Raw genomic sequence first — 23,880 nt, 5'->3', positions numbered from 1 at the left:
GGCTCTATTATGTGAAATGTCTTATGTAATGTTTCCTAAGGGTGTATCTCGTTTTATATAATGTTTTATGTTTGTTTTTTTCATGGAATAAAGGAGATAATAAGTGCAGTACTACATTTAATTAATAATCTCAGAAGTGCAGTTTAATACAACAATACAAATCACAAATACGGGAATTCATTACTTTCCTAAATTAATCTAAGGACAACTCAAATCAAATGTGTTGTTTAAATCAAAAGTAGGGTACACGCTTTCGTTCTATGACCCGCTCCCGGATGCGAATTCATCAGTCATTATGCCCTTTGTGTCGATTTTTTCGTACCCCCAGATCCGTTGCCCGATCCCCTACCCGTACAATCGTTCCTCGTGTGTCCAAAATGACCGCATGTAGAACATTCTTGTCGTATGGGACGCTCACTTTGAGACGGAATACGACTAGTGTTTCTTGGCCTACCTGACTGACGTCTCTCCATTATGGGTGGCTTCACAATCATCAAATCATCGGGGATCTCCCACTCAGATGGACTTGGTAAGGGGTTCACATACTCCTCGTAAGTTTTCCTAAGCGTCTCTGTAAAGTAAGCTTTTAAAGCAAATTTCGAACAATCTTCGTAACGGTTCATTGTGAGCACTTTTATGACATGGCCACAAGGTAAGCCATCTATTTGCCACCGCCTACATGTATAGGTTCTTTGTTGGAAGTCAACAATGACACTTTTGTGAGTAGAGCTTTCACTTCAAATCTACTATTTGAGATAGGGTACACCATCCAATTATTACAAGCATCCTTATTTTCTTGTATAATCATTTCAGCCCATGGGGTGAGTGTCGTTTTTACTTCAGCTAAAAAAATAGACATATTTTAATAATATCATATGAGTAGTAAAATAACATTTCAAGTACCATTAGATATAAAACATAAGTACCTGCTACACTACGTTTCTGAAAACTCCATTGTTTCATTGTTGCACGAAAATACTCAATCAACATCAATATTGGCATCTTTCTTGCAAATCTTGACATTGTGTTTATCGACTCCGCACTATTTGATGTCATAAGAAAATACCGATTCCCAGGAAAATGTGCTCTGGCCCATCTTTCTGGATTGATGTTTTGTAGGTATTTCCATACACAAACATTTACCTTTTTAATTTTTTTCATCCCATTATCAAATTTTTTAATAGTATACGTGTTGCATGTCTCCCAAAATAATGCATGTATTGTATTGCTACTTCCAAATTTTGCTGAAATGTTGAAATACAAATGGATACCACAAATTCCATGATGGGCGTGAGGAAATATATTTGCAATTGACGTCGCTATGGATGGAGCCCTATCAAATATGAATGCAAGGTCTTCCACGTTGCCTATACATTCACGTAGTTTTCGAAGAAACCAGGACCATGTCTCCGTACATTCACTTTTGCATATGGCATAAGCAACATGCAAAATCTGATTTTGATCGTCCATTGTCACTGCGAGCAACATCGCACCCTTGAATTCACCATTTAGGTGACCACCATCAATTATTAGCGTCGGCCTACAATATTTGATGAACGCTTGTACCTACAATTATTTTTTATTTCATTAACAAACACAAATTGAGAATCATATGTTATATTTGTTATAAAAAATTATCACTGCTTACCGAACAACCCAGCGCGATATACACAAACTCAAATTGATCTTCAACGTCTGTTCTTATCTGAGTAACAGTTCTTGGATTATGCTTGACCAAGTTGTGCAGATACGCTGGTAGTTTGGTGAATGAATCCTCTTTGGTACCTCTTAAGATTAACAACGCATATTGTTTTGCCCGCCATGCCTGTTGGTATGAGATATTGATTGGAAATTTCGAATTGATGTCCCTTACAATTTCATTACCCCGATAAACTCTATTATAATCTTCGGCCAATACTTCAACGATAAAGTGGTCGAGTACCTTTTTCTTTGATTGTCGATGATTAGACTACAAGTTTGTTGCACAACATGTGTGTTGGTCAACAACTTTTGTGACTTGAAAAGTAGTAGTAGATTTGATTCCCCTTGCCCTAACCATCCAAGAACAATTTTCTACCAAACAAACCACCTCGAACCTTTCTTTGCTCGATCTGGTAGTCTTATACTACTTACCTTGTTCCATGCATTGTGTTCCAATTGCAAGCTTGAGCAACTCTTTGTCATCAAAAATGTCTAGAACCTTAATCTTTTCATTTATATCCAACCTCTGACATGGAATGTTCACATTATCATTTACAGGACACGAAGGAAATGGGGGCATACCATGAAACATGGTATCTGAATAAATAAGTTTAGGTTCATCATCAAATTCTTCTCCGTTAGAATCACTCTCTAGGTCGGGTATATCCAACTTGTCATAATCCGCAAACTCACCATAGCCTTTTAGTTCACCATCATGCAAAAATGGAACTTCTTGTTTTCCAGATTCATTACCAACCTTATCCACCACGTCTAGTGCTTTTTTTGGTCAAAGTTATGATTTACACCAACATCATTAACATATGTACCAACATCATTATCACCTATATACTTATAATTCTCCGGTGTAACATACATAATCGGTTCTGGCAATACATTTTCATTTTCAGCAACACTATGATATTGACTTTTACTTGGACTTTTAAAGTTACCTATTGGGGTGTTGCTCCCTTTTCCACTTGATAAATTAGCTGCAAATGTCTTTCCTTTATCATCCACTTCGTTACGCGATACGCCTTCTTCAACCACCACATAGACGTACACAGATTTATCGCCAATGGTATTTATTACCTTGATCAGCTTTCTAATATCACGATCATCAACAATACCACAATAATAGAGTTGTTCTGGATGTTGATAAGCCAGACTGACTTTTGATTCTTCGGGAAGACCCATCTTGCACTTCACCAAATGAACAAATTCGGTGTATGTGGTGGTTTCATAAAATTCAACACCGAAATAAAACATTCTCGGATTGTATCCCGGTGGCCAAACATATGATAATTGGGAATTAACAAACTCTCATCTTCCATCTGTAACGAGCAATACAAAATACTCTTTACAACTAATTATCTTAATTTTGAGAATAAAAAAGCTAGAGTGAAGAAACTTTACAAAACATGAAATATTTCAAAACAGTAGTCAGTCTGACGAAAATGTAGTCAACTCTGACGAAAAAGTAGTCAAATTTAATAAAACAGTAGTCAATTTTTTTTTAAAAAAAATAGTCAAATGAACAACAAAGTAGTCAAGTTTACCGAAAAAGTAGTCGAATTCAAACCAAATAATTGTTAAAATTTAAACAAAATAGTTGTTAAAGTTATTATATAAACACTCTTTTTTATTCTCTGTATTTAAAAAAAAATAAATTAAAATAAAAAACCAAAACGTAGTTTTTTGGACAAAATAGTAGATAAAACCTCCAAAATAGTAGATAAAAAATCAGTAGTTTTTTAGACAAAATAGTAGATAAACCCCCAAAATAGTAGATAAAAAAAATACAAAAAATTATAGCTTTTTCCCACAAAACCGTAGTCTACAGTTTGGGAAACCATAGTTATTAGAGAGAAAACCGTAGGTTATATAATATCTACGGTTTTGTATGTGAAAAATGATTTTTTTTTATAGAAAACACAAAACAGTAGACGAAATAGCGAAACAGTAGGCGAAATGATTTTTGATTGGTCTAATTTAGTTTGTAATTTTTGTTTTGTTTCTTATTCTTCGATTCATCCTAGAAATCACACGTAATTTGTTGCCTTTTGTAATTTTGTTTATAAAATGAAAGAATATGGAAGAACGGTGTTAAACATGTCGGTGTTGCAAAGTGATTTGGGTTGGTTTTCTTTGATATTCTTATATCTGTAGACAAATTATTTGTTATGTATAAAACCTCATGTCATTATGATTGTCAGTTTCTTGATTAAAAAGCATATGAAAAGCTTTAGCTTTTTTTTTTTTTTCTTATATGGATTTTTAAAAATAAAACGTATATATTAAATGACTAAATATACTTCAAATTCATATAAACATCGTCCAAAGTTGAAAAAAGGTGATTTCTTGAGAAGCGCAAACCACTCTACACATGAACCAGCAGCATCATAAAGTACGTATTAGAAATGAAACAATCCGGCCAGAACCCTTAAGAATGCAACAAAGTGTAGAATTATCATGTAGGTATTTGTTGGAACTTTGCTCACAAAATTACAATGTGGGACTTATCCCATATTGGTGGAGGAGATAACTTTATCCGACTTTATAAGATTTGTTACACTCATTTATTCAAATGGATGAAGTAATAGGTTGAGCAAATTGAGTTTAGGTTGTGGTGTTGGACTAGTCAAATTGGGCTAGTAGTAGGCTTGGATTATTGGATATTAATGGTCAAAGATAGGACCTTGGGGCTCTTCTTGACTAAATAATATTTTCATATATATAATCCGAATTTAGTTAGTCATTAATTAATTTTTATTTATTAATTATAAAATAAATTCTGTTAGATAAAAGATTAACTGCAGTTAGTTTTTTAGTAGTTAATTTCGGTTGGTGGTTTATAACCACCATTGCAAGCCTATAAATGGAAGATTTTCTGACAGAATTTAAGGGGCTAATGAACCAGAAACACTTTCTCTGAAAAATCGTTCTTGATGTCAAAAGGGATCATGGTGAATTTCGACAGATTCAAGATCTGTTCTTGAATTGGATTGTTGTATCCTCAAGACAGACCCATTCCAGGGAAATTTCTGTCTTAGGACACTGCAAAAGCAGGCCTCAATTTGTATAATTTCGAGATTTAATTTCCTATGTAATTAACATTCAAGTATGTTTTCTGTAATCTTATTCTTGTGTAATACATATATTTGAATTTCGTTTGTTTCATTTAAATTACTTTGTTGATTGCATACTTCTGTATTAACTATCTAAGACATAAATCAAAGAGTGAAGAATGAATCAAAATTCCATCATCAAAACACATGTGGAAAAGCCTGAGAAATTCAAAGGCTCAGATTTTCGGAGATGGCAACAGAAGATGTTGTTTTATCTAACAACTCTTCATGTTTCCAACGTTCTCACTGATGATTCTCCCTCTCCTCCTATTGGTATAACCACTGCAGAAGGAACACTACCACCCAGTGAAGCCCAATTGGCAGAACATCAAAGGGCAGTGAAAACTTGGAACACAAATGAATATAATTGCAAAAATTATATTCTGAATGCCCTAGATGATTCTCTCTATGATATCAAATCTACCATGGCTACTGCAAGAGAGATATGGGAATCACTGGAAAAGAAATACAAAACAGAAGTGGCATGTTCCAAGAAATTCGTGATTGGAAAATTCATGAATTTCAAGATGGTGGATACCAAATCTGTCCTCAAACAAGTGGAGGAAATTCAAGTCATTGCACATGATCTTGAAGTTGAAGGTATGGGTATAAACTCTAACTTTCTTGTTGGTTCAATCATTGAAAAACTTCCTCCTTGGAAGAATTTCAAACTATATCTTAAGCACTTAACTGATGACATGAGTTTTGAGCAACTTGTGTTGAGAATTTGTGTGGAAGAAGATAACAGATTGAATGAGAAGGTAGATGCAAATTCCTTGGAACCAAGTGCAAACTTTGTTGGAGAAGCAAGTACTTCAAGGACAAAGCACAACAACAAAAAAGGGAAGCAAGGCTCCAAAAACTCCTCCAAAGATGGCAAAAATCATGGCCCTAACAAGAAGAATTTCAAGAAGAATTCTAGTCCATGCTATGTTTATGGCAAAATTGGACACAAGGCCAAAGTTTGCAGATTCAGGAGGGGCCAAGGAGGAAACAATGAAGGAAATAATGGAGGGAACAATGGAAAAAATGGTGACAATTCTGGTGGAGGAAATTCCGGTCAAGCCAACATGGTTGAATCACCAAATCAGTTTGTTGCTGTGATTCAAGCCAACATGGTTAGCAATTGTGTGGATTGGTGGATTGATACTGGAGCCACGAGGCACATTTGCAACTCCCGAACCATGTTTTCTACATACCAGAAAGTCTCGGATTCTGAACCAATGTTTATGGGGAATGGCTCTACTGCAAAAGTTGAAGGAAAGGGAAAAGTGAAGCTGCAACTGACTTCTGAAAAAAAACTTATTTTAAATGATGTTTTGCATGTTCCTGAGATTACTAAGAATTTGATTTCTGGTCCTATTCTTAGTAACAAAGGTTTCAAACTTGTATTTGAGTCTGATAAGTTTGTTCTCACCAAGGGTGGGGTGTATGTTGGAAAGGGATACCTTAGTGAGGGTCTCTTCAAAGTCAGTGTCTTACCTCTGTACTATGGTGTTGAAACACCAAACAATGATGTAATCAATGTTAATGCTAATGCAATAATGGGCACTACTAGCCCCTCTTCTATATATATGCATGATCCTTCAATTTTGTGGCATTCTCGTTTGGGACATGTCAATTTTCGTTCAATTCAAAGAATGGCAAAACTTGGCATGTTACCAAAATATTCATTAGATAAAAACATAAAATGTGAGGTTTGTGAAGAATCAAAATTTTCACAACATCCTCATAAATCAGTTGAAAAATCTAATGAAATACTTGGCTTAATCCACTCTGATTTATGTGATTTTAGAGCAACACCTACAAGAGGAGGAAAGAATTATTATATATCTTTTATTGATGATTGCAGCAAATATTGTTATATTTATTTGTTAAATACTAAAGATGAAGCCTTGAATTATTTTAAGAATTACATGGCTAAAGTTGAAAATCAACTTGACAAAAAGATCAAAATTCTAAGGTTTGATCGAGGAGGAGAATACGAATCCAAAGACTTTGCTGAATTTTGTTCTTTAAATGGTATTATACATCAAACAACTGCTCCATATACTCCTCAACAAAATGGAGTGGCAGAAAGAAAGAATAGAATATTGAAAAACATGATTTATTCAATGTTAATTACTTCTGGAGAACCACACAATCTGTGGGGAGAAGCATGTCTTTCAGCAAATTCAATACTTAATAGAATTCCTCATAAAAAGAGTGATAAATCACCCTATCATCTGTGGAAAGGGAGGTTACCCTCTTATAAAAGGATGAAAGTGTGGGGTTGCCTTGCTAAGGTACAAGTACCTCTTCCTAAGAGGACTAAACTTGGACCAAAAACCATATATTGCATCTATCTAGGCCCTGCCATGAATAGTGCAACATATAGGTTTCTTGTGTTTAAATCACATGTTGATATCCATAACCAAACCATCATGGAATCAGCAGAGGCTGAATTCTTTGAAAATACTTTTCCTTTTAAGGATAAAGGGAAAGAGGTTACCTGCTCTAGGAAAAGACCTCTAGATGATGGACTAAATGATACCATTCCAGGCAAAAGTTTACAATCAAATGAAGAGAGTTCTTCTAAGGTTCAAGAAGAGAACTTAGAACCCAGAAGAAGAAAACGGGGCAAAATAGCCAAATATTTTGGACTTGATTACATGACCTATGTGGTGAATAAGGAACCACAAACCTATAAGGATGCTATGGATTCGTCTGAAGCTCCCTTTTGGAAAGAGGCAATCAAAAGTGAGATTGATTCCATTGTGCATAATAACACTTGGAAATTGGTAGATTTGCCACCAGGGCAAAAACCAATTGGGCACAAATGGATATTCAAGAAGAAGTTTAGACCTGATGGTACCATTGAGAAGTACAAAGCTCGTTTAGTAGCTAAAGGGTATCGTCAAAAAGAAGGTCAAGAATTCTTTGACACATATTCACCCGTTACAAGAATTACATCAATTCGTACATTAGTAGCAATTACAGTCATTCACAATTTGGAAATACACCAAATGGATGTGAAAACTGCCTTCTTGTATGGTGAAGTAGATGAAGAAATATATATGAACCAACCTGAAGGGTTTGTGGTTAAGGGTCAAGAAAACAAAGTTTGTAAGTTAGTTAGATCACTTTATGGACTAAAACAGGCTCCAAAGCAATGACATGAGAAGTTTGACAACACATTACTTTCTAATGGATTTAGAATTAATGAATGTGATAAATGTGTTTATGTTAAACAATACAAGAATGCTTGTGTCATCATATGTCTGTATGTGGATGATATGCTTATAATGGGTACTAATTTGGATGTGATCAATCAAACCAAGAAAATGCTACACTCCTCCTTTTCCATGAAGGACTTGGGAGTAGTAGATGTGATCCTTGGTGTAAGAGTTTAAAGAAGATCAAATGGTTATACTCTTACCCAGTCCCGTTATATTGAAAGTGTACTTAAGAAGTTTGGACACTATGATGACAACCCGGTAGTCACCCCTTTTGATCCTTCAAGTCATCTTATGTCACACCCCCGAACCAGACGGCGGAAACGTCCGGGGGCTGTCGTGACTCAATTGAATACCATAACATTGAATATATATGAAACATAACAACATTCGTCACCGTGCATCAATATATTACAACCAGCAGTGTTTACATGTCATACATTGTTTAAACATTACATTCCCAAAAATTAAATTGTTTGATTCATACATAAATAAACTGCAACCATCACTGAATATGATTTCCCTTGACTCACTGGTTCCCTGAGAATACAAGTATTTTGAAAAACGTCAACATATGAAATGTTGGTGAGTTCATAAGTAGTGTTTGAAATCGAATGTTTGTATTGTTTGAAAAACCACCAGAAAATCCGATATTTTCTGAAAAGAAAAGCTTTTGAAAACGTTTGTGAAGATCCATAGGTATGCTTGTTTGTTTCTATACTTGTAAAAAAATGTTCATTGAAGATGTATGCCTTTCAAATCTGTATGTATTGAAAACCCTAGGAAAACCCGATGTTCTCCTAGTTCCTTGAGTTACATGAAGTTACGTTGAAACCATTGCATAGCGTATAGTGTCAGTCCCAGGCGACGTTGGAAGGTTCTCGAGCAGGATTATTTACTACAAACCCGCGTTACACAAACGCCCAGTTTATAGTTATACTAACGACTCCAAAGGCGTCGTCAGTACTAATCACGTTATCCAATCGCCCTGACTAGGTGTAGTCCCACATCCGAAGAGAAAGAGGTCACGAAGACCCCGGTAACTCCATTAGCCGGTTGGGGATAAAAATGTACGAGGGGTCCCCGACCCGCCTCGCATGAAATGTAGACTTTACTAGCAATACCAAAGGACCCTTGGGGACCGGTGGTATACAAGCCATTGAAAGTCTATTTACGTTGTGTCGGGTCGGTAAAACCCAACACTCCGTAAAAAAATGTCTTCGGGCCTTAAGATCAGGTCATTGGGCTAGCTAGGCTCAACGAACAAGATTTTACACTTGTGGGGCCCAAAGATGGTGCGTAGACGTCTGTGCACACTCGTATGTATATGTATAACCAAACGTTACTTGTATGAATCGCAGTGTCGTAGTGTTAGTAGTTGTAGAATTCTATTGGCTCGAGACCGAGCCAATTCGTTTAACAACGATTTTTGGTATTGTAATGTATTGTATTTCGTCGATAGCCGCGGTGCCATTATTTGATCAATTTGTGTATATTGAATTAGCCTTGAAATATTTCTGTTTTCAGCCCCTCATTGTTTGTAAAATTTACATTTTTCAACCCTTTTATTAAATACTTCCCGGTTTGGTCCTTGAACTAATTTTCTTAACATTTTAATACCAAAAATTATTGAAATTAATATTTTTCAGCATATTTTTCATAGAAAACAGTTTAAGTCCCTGAAAATGCAGTTTTCTCGGTTTTAATCCCTTCTTTTCGCAACTTTGACAATTTTGGCCCAAATTGGAAAAATTTTGCAACTTTGGTCCTTTTTAATGTAAAAAGCATTTTAAACCTTTGAAAAGGACTTGGATCACTTATGGTCCACTGTTTTACAGAAATTCACAGTTTTGGCCCTCCAAAACAGAAAACTTCGCATAATGGGCCTCATTGGGCCGAAATTTCCATTTTTAGCCCATTAAGCTTGAAATTCATGTTTTTAATCCTCTAATTGAGTATAATTCCAGAAATAGTTTTATGGAAACTGTTTTGACACACTTCATCCATCAGAATCCGTGAAATGTCGATTTGGGCCCTTAATTTTGTATTTTTCACATTTTTGGCCCAAAATTTGTGTTTTTAGCTTAAAGAAAATTGTTACTAAACCATTTAGCTATCTTTCTTGAAACACTTTGTATTTAGAAATATATTTGAAGCTAAAATCATTTAACACAAGATATATCTCGGTTTTGAGGGGTTTTATGGCTAGATTCAACATTAAAACACATAAAAGCATACATATAAGCATGGAAATCATACAAGGCATACAAACACATATAGATCTACACTTCCACTTGTATTCCCCCCCCCCCCCCCACAAAACTCATAAAAACAGAAAATAGGGGGTATGAAGCTCACCTTGGGGTGTTGATTCGGTTTTGCAAGGAAAAATGGAAGGAAAAATGAAGTGTTTTTGGCCTTAGCTCCCTTTGATGAAGATCTCGAGTTTGAGATGGTTCTAGGGTGCAAGATCACGATTTTTGCATGGATTAGGAAGAGATTTTTGATAAATAAGGAATACAAGTCATAGATCCAAGCAAAACCTTACCTTAGATGATGATTTTTGTGGAAGAACTTCCTTGAATGCTTCCTATTTTTTTCGAGATTTTGGAGAGGGAAGAAGGGAGTGTTCTTGAGTGAATCTAGAGAGGATTTGAGATATTTTTGTGGTGTGTATGTGTGTATGGCCGAGAGTGAGAGAGAGAAGGGAAGAAGAGGTGATATTTGAGGTGATGTGCATGGAGAAATGAGATTAATGCATGGATATCCTATGGGTAAAGATGAGGTGTCATTTGCAAGTCAACTCTCTCTTGGATTTGGGCCTGGGGCCGAGAATGTGAAGGGAAAAAGGAAAAATTTGGGCTTTTGCCCCTAAGCCCACTATTAGAGTTAATCTTAGGTATGTTATAAGCTTAAAAGAATGTTGTAGGATTTTTATATTTTTATTGGACTAGTTTAGGTTATTCATGGCTCAAAGCTCTCAATTCATTTCATTCTAGGCCCAATATGGCCCAAAATGTTAAAATAAATAAGTGTGGGTCCAATTAGAGCCCAATTAGGGTTCTAAGCCCATGATAGTCTAATTGGAAGCTTATTGGTCCATTTGGATCCAATAATGAAGTTCTAGTCCAAGGTGTACCTAAACAAAAACTTTTAGGGTTTCCAATTGTTTGATGACTATTTGTAGTACTTGTATGATGTATTTGATTGAAGTTTTTGATTCACATTAACTTGAATGTATAGATTACATAGCTCAAAATTTTCAGTTGTGACATCATCCCCCCGTTAGAGGGAATTTCGTCCCGAAATTCTGTTTGAAAGCTAGATTTGAGAATGCTAGAATAGGTGAGGGTACTTCTGCTTCATTTGATCTTCACGTTCCCACGTGAATTCTGGCCCACGCTTTGCGTTACACCGTACCTTCACGATCGGGATGCGACTCTGCTTAGTACGCTTCACCTCCCTGTCCATGATTTCGATTGGCTCTTCGACGAACAGGAGATTCTCATTGATTTCGATTTCGTCAAGAGGAATGACAAGGGTTTCATCTAATAGGCACTTTTTCAGATTAGAGACATGAAACACGGGGTGTACACCGTTTAGCTCCGCGGGTAATTGTAGTCTGTATGCCACTGGGCCTATTCGGGCGACGATTTCGAAAGGTCCAATGTATCGCGGGTTCAGCTTTCCCCGTTTTCCGAAACGTATAACCCCTTTCCAGGGTGAGACCTTCAACAATACTCGATCACCGACCTGGAATTCTAAGGGCTTTCGCCGTTTATCAGCGTAGCTCTTTTGTCGGTCACGCGATGCCTGTAATCGAGCTTTGATCTGGACAATCTTTTCTGTGGTCTCATGAATGATTTCCGGTCCTGTTATTGCCCTATCCGACGTATGTGTTCTTGCTAGCTGGGTGTCACCTACTTCAGCCCAACATAACGGTGATCTACATTTACGCCCGTACAGTGCTTCGAAAGGGGCCACCTTAATGCTCGAATGATAACTATTGTTATATGAAAACTCGATCAACGGTAGGTGGGTATCCCAAGACTTTCCGAAGTCTATCACACATGCACGAAGCATGTCTTCAAGCGTCTGAATGGTTCGTTCGCTTTGACCGTCCGTTTGTGGGTGATACGCAGTGCTCATATCAAGATGAGTTCCCATGGCCTTGTGGAGCGACTGCCAAAAGCGTGACGTGAACCTACTGTCCCTATCCGAGATGATAGATTTTGGCACTCCATGAAGTCTTACAATCTCTCATAGGTACAAACGCGTCAGTCTCTCCATCTTGTAGGACTCTTTGATTGGTAGGAAATGGGCAGATTTCGTCAGTCGGTCGATTATTACCCATATGGTGTCTAGTCCGTCCGACGTCTTGGGCAGCTTGGTCACGAAGTCCATAGATATCCCCTCCCATTTCCACTCAGGGATTTCCGGTTGTTGTAACAATCCGGAAGGTTTCTGGTATTCCACTTTTACTTTGGCGCACGTAAGGCACTTACCGACATAAGTCGCGATTTCCGCCTTCATGTTAGGCCACCAATAGTGTTGCTTGATGTCCAAATACATCTTGTCCGAACCGGGATGAATGGAGTATCGTGTCTTGTGGGCTTCCTTCATAACGGTCTCCCTAAATCCTCCGATTTTTGGGACCCAAATACGGTTCATGAAGTAGTATACCCCATTCTCTTTGACTTCCAGGTTCTTCTCCATTCCGCGTAATGCTTCGCTAGTTCTATTTTCCGCTTTCATAGCCTCTGCCTGGACTGATGCAATTTGAGTGGCCAGATGGGACTGAATGGTTATCGAGTGCGTTTTCGTACGGCGATTAGAGTACTCCTTCAGACTTAAGGCATCGGCTACTACGTTGGCCTTGCCTGGATGGTACTTGATCTTGCATTCGTAGTCGTTCAGCAATTCCACCCATCTTCGTTGTCTCATGTTCAGCTCCTTCTGATTCAAGATGTGCTGGAGACTCTTGTGGTCTGTGAAGATGGTGCACTTTGTACAGTACAGGTAGTGCCTCCAGATTTTTAGGGCGAAGACCACGGCTCCCAGTTCTAGGTCATGGGTTGTGTAATTTACTTCGTGTGTCTTTAGTTGGCGGGACGCATATGCTATCACTCTTCCACGTTGTATGAGAACGCAACCTAGGCCTTGATTCGACGCGTCACAGTAGACTACAAAATCTTCCGTTCCTTCGGGTAGAGATAACACAGGTGCGCTACAGAGAGCTTGCTTCAAGGTTCGAAACGCAATCTCTTGTCGGTCCGTCCACTTGAATGGCACGCTCTTTTGCGTAAGCAAGGTAAGTGGCTTGGCGATTTTAGAGAAGTTTTGGATGAATCTCCTATAGTAACCTGCTAGGCCTAAGAACTGACGAATTTCGGTGGGCGTAGTCGGAGTTGCCCATCCTTCCACAGCTTTGACCTTAGAAGGATCCACATGAATTCCGTCTTGGCTTACTACGTGACCTAGAAAATTCACGCTCCGTAGCCAAAACTCACACTTAGAGAGTTTGGCGTACAGCTTTTCCGTTCGCAGAGTCTCTAAGATTCGTCGGAGATGTTGGCCATGCTCCTCCTTGCTTCGAGAATAGACGAGGATGTCATCGATAAACACAATGACGAAGTTGTCCAAGAACGGTCGACAGATTCGGTTCATTAGGTCCATAAATGCGGCGGGTGCATTTGTTAGACCGAAGGGCATTACGACGAATTCATAATGTCCGTAGCGGGTTCGAAAAGCGGTTTTAGGAATATCTTCTTCTCGGACTTTGAGTTGGTGGTATCCGGACCGTAGATCTATTTTAGAAAAATAGCTAGCTCCTTGGAGCTGGTCGAATAGATCATCGATTCGTGGGAGTGGATAGCGGTTTTTAACAGTGAGTTTATTCAACTCTCTGTAATCGATGCACATTCTGAAAGATCCGTCCTTCTTTTTGACAAAGAGCACCGGAGCTCCCCACGGCGAGTAGCTAGGTCGGATAAATCCCTTGTCCAGAAGCTCACTTAGTTGGCTAGACAGTTCCTGCATTTCGGCAGGAGCCAACCGATATGGTGATTTAGCGAGGGGAGTTGCTCCTGGAACGAGGTCGATTCGGAACTCAACCTGTCTCTCTGGGGGTACTCCTGGAAGATCTTCAGGAAACACGTCCGGAAATTCACACGCTACTGGAATGTCTTGGATGTTAGTTTCTTCTTTGGTCTTGTCCACTATGTGAGCCAAGAACGCCAAATTTTTCTTTCGCAAGTGTTTTTGTGCTTTGATGCATGAGATGAGACGAAGATCGTACTGGGTTTGTCTCCGTAAATTACTAGGGTTTCGTGATTTGGGAGACGAAGGCGAACAGCCTTCTCGTGGCACATAATCTCACCATGGTGGGGGCTTAACCAATCCATGCCGATAATCACATCGAAACTCCTAATTGATACTGGCATCAGATCTATTCGTAAGACGTGTTGATTGAGGGTTAGGGTACATCCGATGTAGATCTCCCTAGTGGATTCGGTTTTCCCATTGGCCATTTCCACCGTATAGGTTTCATTTAGCTTCTGGGGTTGTTGTTTTAGTAAATGTTTAAACTTCTCACTTACGAAACTTCGCTCCGCTCCGGTATCAAATAAGATGCATGCATAAGTGTGGTTTAGGAGGAACGTACCGGTCACAACTGCGGGGTCCTGAACTGCATCACTCTGACCCATAGTCAGCATTCTTCCTGCTCCTCTGTTTCCTGAGTTGTTGTTGTTGTTAGGGCAGTCTCGACGGAAATGCCCCGTCCTTCCACACCCAAAATAGGTGTGGCTAGGCCCTGCGTTGTTGCCGCCGGTATTGGTGTTGTTGTTATTGCGGTGGTTGTTGTTGTTGTTCTGGTTGTTTCCCTGACTCTGGTTCTGAGAAGGATAAGTCCTGCAGAACCTTGCAGTGTGTCCCCTTCGGTTGCAACTGGTGCAATGGAACTCCTTACATTCTCCATGGTGATGGAAACTGCACTTACTGCACTTGGGAGCATTACCGGAATAGGGTCTTGAAGCATTTGAAACAGCTGAGGCTGGAGCATGTGATGTGGCTGGAACCGGCGCAGTAACAGCGTTGACTGCCACCGTTTGCTGCTTTTTAGAGGTCTCGGGGCCCTGACGCCCCTTTCTCTTGTTGTTCCACCCTTTCTTACCATCACTCTCCTTCTTCTTCTCAGTCTCTACCGGTTTCTCGCCCTTTTTGTGGTTATGATCATATAGCCTCTTTGCCAATCTCTTCGCACTGTCAAAAGTTTCAGGGTTCGCAGCTATCACATTCCCTTGAATGGGGGATGTCAATCCCCAGATGAATCGTTTGATCTTCTTTCCCTCTGATGTGATCATACCCGGACACAACAGAGATAGTTCACTGAATCTCAATATGTAAGCATCGATATTCCCATTCTGCACCGTGAGATTCCATAGTTCCTGCTCCATCTTCTGTATTTCACCTCGGGGGCAGTACTCAGCTGTCAACATCTCTTTCATTTCTGCCCAGGGAATAGAGTTGGCGACAGGGAGTGTCATAGCTTCTACGTGACCATTCCACCAAGTGAGTGCTTGGTCCATGAAAGTGCAGGCCGCGAACTTCACCTTCATCTGCTCGGGGCACTCGCATATCTCGAATACCGATTCTACCTTCTCGATCCATCGCTTTAGGGCGATCACTCCTCCAGTGCCGTTGAAAGTTCGGGGTTTAGCGTTCGCAAAATCCTTGTAGGTGCACGTTTTAGTGGGTCCTTGGTTCGTCCCGTGGTTCGAACTTCTGGATCCTTGCCCGTTACCTCCTCCGTTGTTCCCTCGGTGAAGTTGTGCCATAGCTGCTATGACTGCAGCGGACACGGCTGCCTGGAAAGCAGTGGAGTCGACTTCGGGCGGGATTGGTTCGGGATTTCCGCGAGTAGCTGGGCGAGGCATCTTTCTGTCATGAAACGGAAAGATGTTGAGTGTACGTGGTTTCTGTGAGGTTGTGATCCTACTAACTAGGTGTATGATGCGAACCTAAACATTACTACCATCGGGTATACAATCATAATGTCTCAACACATAACAACTGGTAATATCATAACAAAACACACAAAAGTCTATTAATATTATTATCCGCATTTAATACAAGAAAATTTGCTCGTAGGAGCATACATGTGTGATACTAATCAGACAGCATAACGGCTCCATGAGTAGTGTAGTCACTTAAACATAGAGCCGGAGTACATAACATAGTTCCTAATAACCTACTATGATAAGTCTATCCCTAACCGCGATGAGCTGCGTTAGGAGGTGGTGCCGAGATCATATGCCGAAATGTTGTGCCAGTAGCTGCGCCATCTCTGCCATGTCTCCTATAACCTCATCCCTCTCATGCTCTGCTTGCACTGCCCGAGCCTCCATAGCATACAGCTGTTGTCGCAGTACGGCGATCTCAGCTTCGAGGGAACGGTTCTCTCTTGGGGGGTTCGCTGGTGGAGCAGGGTGATCTAGTCGTGCCTCGTCCTCGTATGGCGGGACGGGGTCCTGGTCCCCGACCTGACCGTCTTTGTCGTCATCGTCGAGCTCTCCAAATTCGTAGTCAGTGTCTACGTATTCGTCGGGTCCGACATCGTGTGCTTCACCTGGATTCTCTCCTGGCTCATCCACAAGCATCTCGTGAGCTACTAAGGCCTAATGAAACTGGATACCCTGCTGCTCCTCCTCAGGCTCCTCCTCCTCCTCTAGCCACCCGTTGTTTCCCTGATTAGGGAAGTAGGGGTCTCTAGGGTGATGAAAACCAGCCATGCTGTCTGCGCGAGTACGTAAGTATGCTAACATTATCCTAGGATGCTATGACTATTGTACAGACTAAGCAAACATTCTCTTTTTGGGTGATAAAGGGTATAGTTTTAGGTTCCCTGGCTATCCCGATCTCATCAAGACGTGTGTTAGTTTTACCTTGGAGAGAATGTAGTTGATCAGGCTACATTCACTCCTTGGTATCACTAAGAACAGTCCCGAATTAACCGAGATACCAGTGTTATTGTGTTTGATTCGGTGTTAGGTCTTTATTCCTAATGCAAGCAAGTGTGTTTTATTTACTTGTTCTGTTCAGAGTTATGTTAGTCCCTCTTTTTGGTTTATAGTTGCATATCAATGTATGGCTCGACATGCTAGTTCACTATAAACAAAGCTCTGATACCAACCTGTCACACCCCCGAACCAGACGGCAGAAACGTCCGGGGGCTGTCGTGACTCAATTGAATACCATAACATTGAATATATATGAAACATAACAACATTCGTCACCGTGCATCAATATATTACAACCAGCAGTGTTTACATGTCATACATTGTTTAAACATTACATTCCCAAAAATTAAATTGTTTGATTCATACATAAATAAACTGCAACCGTCACTGAATATGATTTCCCTTGACTCACTGGTTCCCTGAGAATACAAGTATTTTGAAAAACGTCAACATATGAAATGTTGGTGAGTTCATAAGTAGTGTTTGAAATCGAATGTTTGTATTGTTTGAAAAACCACCAGAAAATCCGATATTTTCTGAAAAGAAAAGCTTTTGAAAACGTTTGTGAAGATCCATAGGTATGCTTGTTTGTTTCTATACTTGTAAAAAAATGTTCATTGAAGATGTATGCCTTTCAAATCTGTATGTATTGAAAACCCTAGGAAAACCCGATGTTCTCCTAGTTCCTTGAGTTACATGAAGTTACGTTGAAACCATTGCATAGCGTATAGTGTCAGTCCCAGGCGACGTTGGAAGGTTCTCGAGCAGGATTATTTACTACAAACCCGCGTTACACAAACGCCCAGTTTATAGTTATACTAACGACTCCGAAGGCGTCGTCAGTACTAATCGCGTTATCCAATCGCCCTGACTAGGTGTAGTCCCACATCCGAAGAGAAAGAGGTCACGAAGACCCCGGTAACTCCATTAGCCGGTTGGGGATAAAAATGTACGAGGGGTCCCCGACCCGCCTCGCATGAAATGTAGACTTTACTAGCAATACCAAAGGACCCTTGGGGACCGGTGGTATACAAGCCATTGAAAGTCTATTTACGTTGTGTCGGGTCGGTAAAACCCAACACTCCGTAAAAAATGTCTTCGGGCCTTAAGATCAAGTCATTGGGCTAGCTAGGCTCAACGAACAAGATTTTACACTTGTGGGGCCCAAAGATGGTGCGTAGACGTCTGTGCACACTCGTATGTATATGTATAACCAAACGTTACTTGTATGAATCGCAGTGTCGTAGTGTTAGTAGTTGTAGAATTCTATTGGCTCGAGACCGAGCCAATTCGTTTAACAACGATTTTTGGTATTGTAATGTATTGTATTTCGTCGATAGCCGCGGTGCCATTGTTTGATCAATTTGTGTATATTGAATTAGCCTTGAAATATTTCTGTTTTCAGCCCCTCATTGTTTGTAAAATTTACATTTTTCAACCCTTTTATTAAATACTTCCCGGTTTGGTCCTTGAACTAATTTTCTTAACATTTTAATACCAAAAATTATTGAAATTAATATTTTTCAGCATATTTTTCATAGAAAACAGTTTAAGTCCCTGAAAATGCAGTTTTCTCGGTTTTAATCCCTTCTTTTCGCAACTTTGACAATTTTGGCCCAAATTGGAAAATTTTTGCAACTTTGGTCCTTTTTAATGTAAAAAGCATTTTAAACCTTTGAAAAGGACTTGGATCACTTATGGTCCACTGTTTTACAGAAATTCACAGTTTTGGCCCTCCAAAACAGAAAACTTCGCATAATGGGCCTCATTGGGCCGAAATTTCCATTTTTAGCCCATTAAGCTTGAAATTCATGTTTTTAATCCTCTAATTGAGTATAATTCCAGAAATAGTTTTATGGAAACTGTTTTGACACACTTCATCCATCAGAATCCGTGAAATGTCGATTTGGGCCCTTAATTTTGTATTTTTCACATTTTTGGCCCAAAATTTGTGTTTTTAGCTTAAAGAAAATTGTTACTAAACCATTTAGCTATCTTTCTTGAAACACTTTGTATTTAGAAATATATTTGAAGCTAAAATCATTTAACACAAGATATATCTCGGTTTTGAGGGGTTTTATGGCTAGATTCAACATTAAAACACATAAAAGCATACATATAAGCATGGAAATCATACAAGGCATACAAACACATATAGATCTACACTTTCACTTGTATTCCCCCCCCCCCCCCCCCCACAAAACTCATAAAAACAGAAAATAGGGGGTATGAAGCTCACCTTGGGGTGTTGATTCGGTTTTGCAAGGAAAAATGGAAGGAAAAATGAAGTGTTTTTGGCCTTAGCTCCCTTTGATGAAGATCTCGAGTTTGAGATGGTTCTAGGGTGCAAGATCACGATTTTTGCATGGATTAGGAAGAGATTTTTGATAAATAAGGAATACAAGTCATAGATCCAAGCAAAACCTTACCTTAGATGATGATTTTTGTGGAAGAACTTCCTTGAATGCTTCCTATTTTTTTCGAGATTTTGGAGAGGGAAGAAGGGAGTGTTCTTGAGTGAATCTAGAGAGGATTTGAGATATTTTTGTGGTGTGTATGTGTGTATGGCCGAGAGTGAGAGAGAGAAGGGAAGAAGAGGTGATATTTGAGGTGATGTGCATGGAGAAATGAGATTAATGCATGGATATCCTATGGGTAAAGATGAGGTGTCATTTGTAAGTCAACTCTCTCTTGGATTTGGGCCTTGGGCCGAGAATGTGAAGGGAAAAAGGAAAAATTTGGGCTTTTGCCCCTAAGCCCACTATTAGAGTTAATCTTAGGTATGTTTTAAGCTTAAAAGAATGTTGTAGGATTTTTATATTTTTATTGGACTAGTTTAGGTTATTCATGGCTCAAAGCTCTCAATTCATTTCATTCTAGGCCCAATATGGCCCAAAATGTTAAAGTAAATAAGTGTGGGTCCAATTAGAGCCCAATTAGGGTTCTAAGCCCATGATAGTCTAATTGGAAGCTTATTGGTCCATTTGGATCCAATAATGAAGTTCTAGTCCAAGGTGTACCTAAACAAAAACTTTTAGGGTTTCCAATTGTTTGATGACTATTTGTAGTACTTGTATGATGTATTTGATTGAAGTTTTTGATTCACATTAACTTGAATGTATAGATTACATAGCTCAAAATTTTCAGTTGTGACATCTTAAGAAGAATAAAGGTGATAGTGTAGCTCAGTTAAAATATACTCAAGTTCTTGGTAGCTTAATGTATATTATGAATTGTACTAGACCGGACTTGGCTTATAGTGTAAGTAGATTGAGTCGGTACTCCCACAATCCTGGGAAAGATCATTGGTATACATTAGTGAGAGTGCTTAGATATTTAAAGCATACAATGAATTACAGACTGCATTACACGCAATATCCTCATGTTCTTGAAGGATATTGTGATGCAAATTGGATTTCCAATACTTCAGAGGCAAAATCCATAAGTGGATATGTGTTCACTTTTGGCGGAGCTGCTATCTCTTGGAAATCATCTAAGCAAACTGTGAATACTCGTTCTACAATGGAAGCAGAGTTTGTTGCTTTAGACAAAGCTGCTGAAGAAGCTGAATGACTTAAAAGCTTCCTAGAGGGTATTCCTCTGTGGCCTTAACCTGTTACTGCCATTGCCATACATTGTGATAGTATGGCTGCTCTTACTAGAGCACAAAGTCATATATACAATGGCAAGTCGAGAAACCTTAGGCCCATACATATTACAATAAGAGACTTGCTGAAGAATGGAATCATTTCCATTAGTTACATAAAGTCAAAGGAAAATATAACTGATCCCTTGACAAATGGCCTTAGTAGAGAGCAAGTTCTCTTCACATCGAGGGGAATGGGCTTAAATCCAACACAATGAGTCACCACCTGGCGGAAACCTAACCTAGCAACATTGGAGATCCCATGGTCTAGGTTCAATAGGACAACTAGTTGGGGAAGACTCAAAGAACCACCAACACAAAGGTATGCTCACTCCTATGATATTATTTTGTGTTTTCCGTTGATGATATAGGGATGAATTCTTTATGCTTAATAATGTTGATAGCTTTTATAGCGGAATAATACGGATTGTTCCAGATTAGCATTACCTATGTGAGATGGATGTGAGGTCGCATCTTTGGGAGCTGATATGACTAAGCTCTCTAAAAGTCTCATGAAGAAAGGATCGTTCACGACCGAAAAGAACACAACGATAAGAAATGAACCATGCTTAGATATGATATGTGTGATACTTCTTGCTTTTGATTCTACTATAAAAAGTGGTTAGTTCAAGACTCTTAGTTCACTACCCACAAAGTAGATCCAAGTAGTACTCACTATGAAAGGTTCAAGTTTTCCAACACCTATTCAGATGTATGTCATATCTTACTTCCCTTATTTGAATATCAAAGTTCACTTATTTTCTATTCAAATGTGAGGTATTCTTGGAGTTTGAATAGAAAATGTGAGGTATTGTTGGAACTTTGCTCACAAAATTATAATGTGGGACTTATCCCATATTGGTGGAAGAGATAACTTTATCCCACTTTATAAGATTTGTCCCACTCATTTATTCAAATGGATGAAGTAATGGGTTGAGCAAATTGGGTTTAGGTTGTGGTGTTGGACTAGTCAAATTGGGCTAGTAGTAGGCTTGGATTATTGAATATTAATGGTCAAAGATAGGGCCTTGGGCCTTGGGGATCTTCTTGACTAAATAATATTTTTATATATATAATCCGAATTTAGTTAGTCATTAATTAATTATAAAATAAATTCTGTTAGATAAAAGATTAACTGCAGTTAGTTTTTTAGCAGTTAATTTCGGTTGGTGGTTTATAACCACCATTGCAAGCCTATAAATGGAAGATTTTCTGACAGAATTAAAGGGGCTAATGAACCACAAACACTTTATTTGAAAAATCGTTCTTGATGTCAAAAGAGATTATGGTGAATTTCGACAGATTCAATATCTGTTCTTGAATTGGATTGTTGTATCCTCAAGACAGACCCATTCTAGGGAAATTTCTGTCTTAAGACACTGCAAAAGCAAGCCTCAATTTGTATAATTTCGAGATTTAATTTCCTGTGTAATCAACATTCAAGTATGTTTTCAATAATCTTATTCTTGTATAATACATATATTTGAATTTCGTTTGTTTTATTTAAATTACTTTGTTGATTGTATACTTCTGTATTAACATTTAGATTGTATAAGTTCAACACTCTCGATATCTTGATCTTAGGTGACCAAGTACTAGCTTTAAAAATAGATTACTGTATCTCTTTATAGACTTTGAATTTAATTGAAAAAAGTAGTGTCTGTGTTCCAGTAAGGAAATGGGCAAGAAAAGGGTAGGGTGGCGTATTAAAAGTTAAGCATGAATTGTGGCTTTTAGCCTATGTCATCTTTTGTATTTATATTTTTCTACAAGTTAACGGTTTAATTGTGGTTACTATTTTTGATTTATTATATCAAATTACGGCAAATGTTACCACACATGTTTCAGTTATGTGCAAAAAATGGAATAACTAAATGACAATTATTTGGTATTTTTTATTATTTAAGCTATCACTTTATTCTACATTTACTATTACTATTTTGTATTTAATAGCAATAAACATTGATATTAATAAAAATAAGTGATAGACAAAATAGGAGTTTATTATTTAGTGTATAATTAAATTGCTTACGGTTATCTATTAAGTTGTTATATTTTTTCTTAAAAAATAGGCCATATTTAAGACATTAAAATAAAGACGTGATTGATCATCATTACACAGAGTAGGAAAATTTAAGTAAATTACATATTTAGGTTTACATGAATATGAATTTTAGTCCATGTTCCGAACTTTTAAAATGAATATTCCCTATGGTTTATATCAGCACCTATGTTAAAAGAAACTTTATAACAAATGCTAAAAACTAAAGGGGTGCTTGGGATTACTTTTTTAAGTCTAAAAGTTTTTTTGAAGAACCAAAAACCAAAACTTGTTTTTAAAAAATGTTTGAATAGTATTTTTTGACTTTTGAGTGTGATTTGGCTTTAAAAGTTCAAAAGTTACAAAAAATCATGTTTTCATGATTTTTGAAAACCTACTATTTTTTTCTTTACAAAAAGTTATTTTAAAAAGAATTTTTCTATCTTCCAAACATGTTTTTAACTTTTTAAAAAAGTTAAAGACAAAAGTCATTTAAAAAATATTCCCAACACCCTCTAAAAAACACATACACAAAAAAAAAATTTCTAACATCAAACAGGAAAGAAAACCCATTAGACTAATTCCATCTTGGTTTTTTTTGTTTAATTAAATGAAAAGACAAATTATTTTTTACACTATTTGAAAATTTTCAATAAATCACTTATTCTTTCATATTTCCAACGATAGTAATTGAATAAAGCTTTAGTTATCTCGAAAAAATGTATTATTTTAAATAATTTTTGCCACATATTAAGATATGAATTTATAAAACATCGAGCCTTTTTAGTTTTTTTGTATTATAAATAATTTTTGGCCACATATTAAGATATGAATCTACAAAAATATGAAAGCATTTTAGTTTTTTTTTGTAGTCAATATAATAATGCTGCACCTCTTTTTCATAGAATGAGTTTTCAGGTTTTTGTCATCACATATTATATTCGTTTCTCTTTTTCATATTTCGAACATACATAAAAATGAAACTGGTAATAAAATTTGGAATGCATATTTTTTTATCATGCTTCGATTATGTATTTTATAAGCCACCGCCCATTTCAATAACTTTTTTTAACGGCTTTAAAAACTTTTTATTTATTGATTTTGTTATCAAGAATATGAAAAGCTATTGTCT

The sequence above is a fragment of the Lactuca sativa genome, chromosome 8 (genome assembly GCF_002870075.4).
Source record: "Lactuca sativa cultivar Salinas chromosome 8, Lsat_Salinas_v11, whole genome shotgun sequence".
Taxonomy (NCBI): Eukaryota; Viridiplantae; Streptophyta; class Magnoliopsida; order Asterales; family Asteraceae; genus Lactuca; species Lactuca sativa.
The sequence above is the reverse complement of the archived record's forward strand: the minus strand, read 5'-3'. Positions refer to the sequence as shown.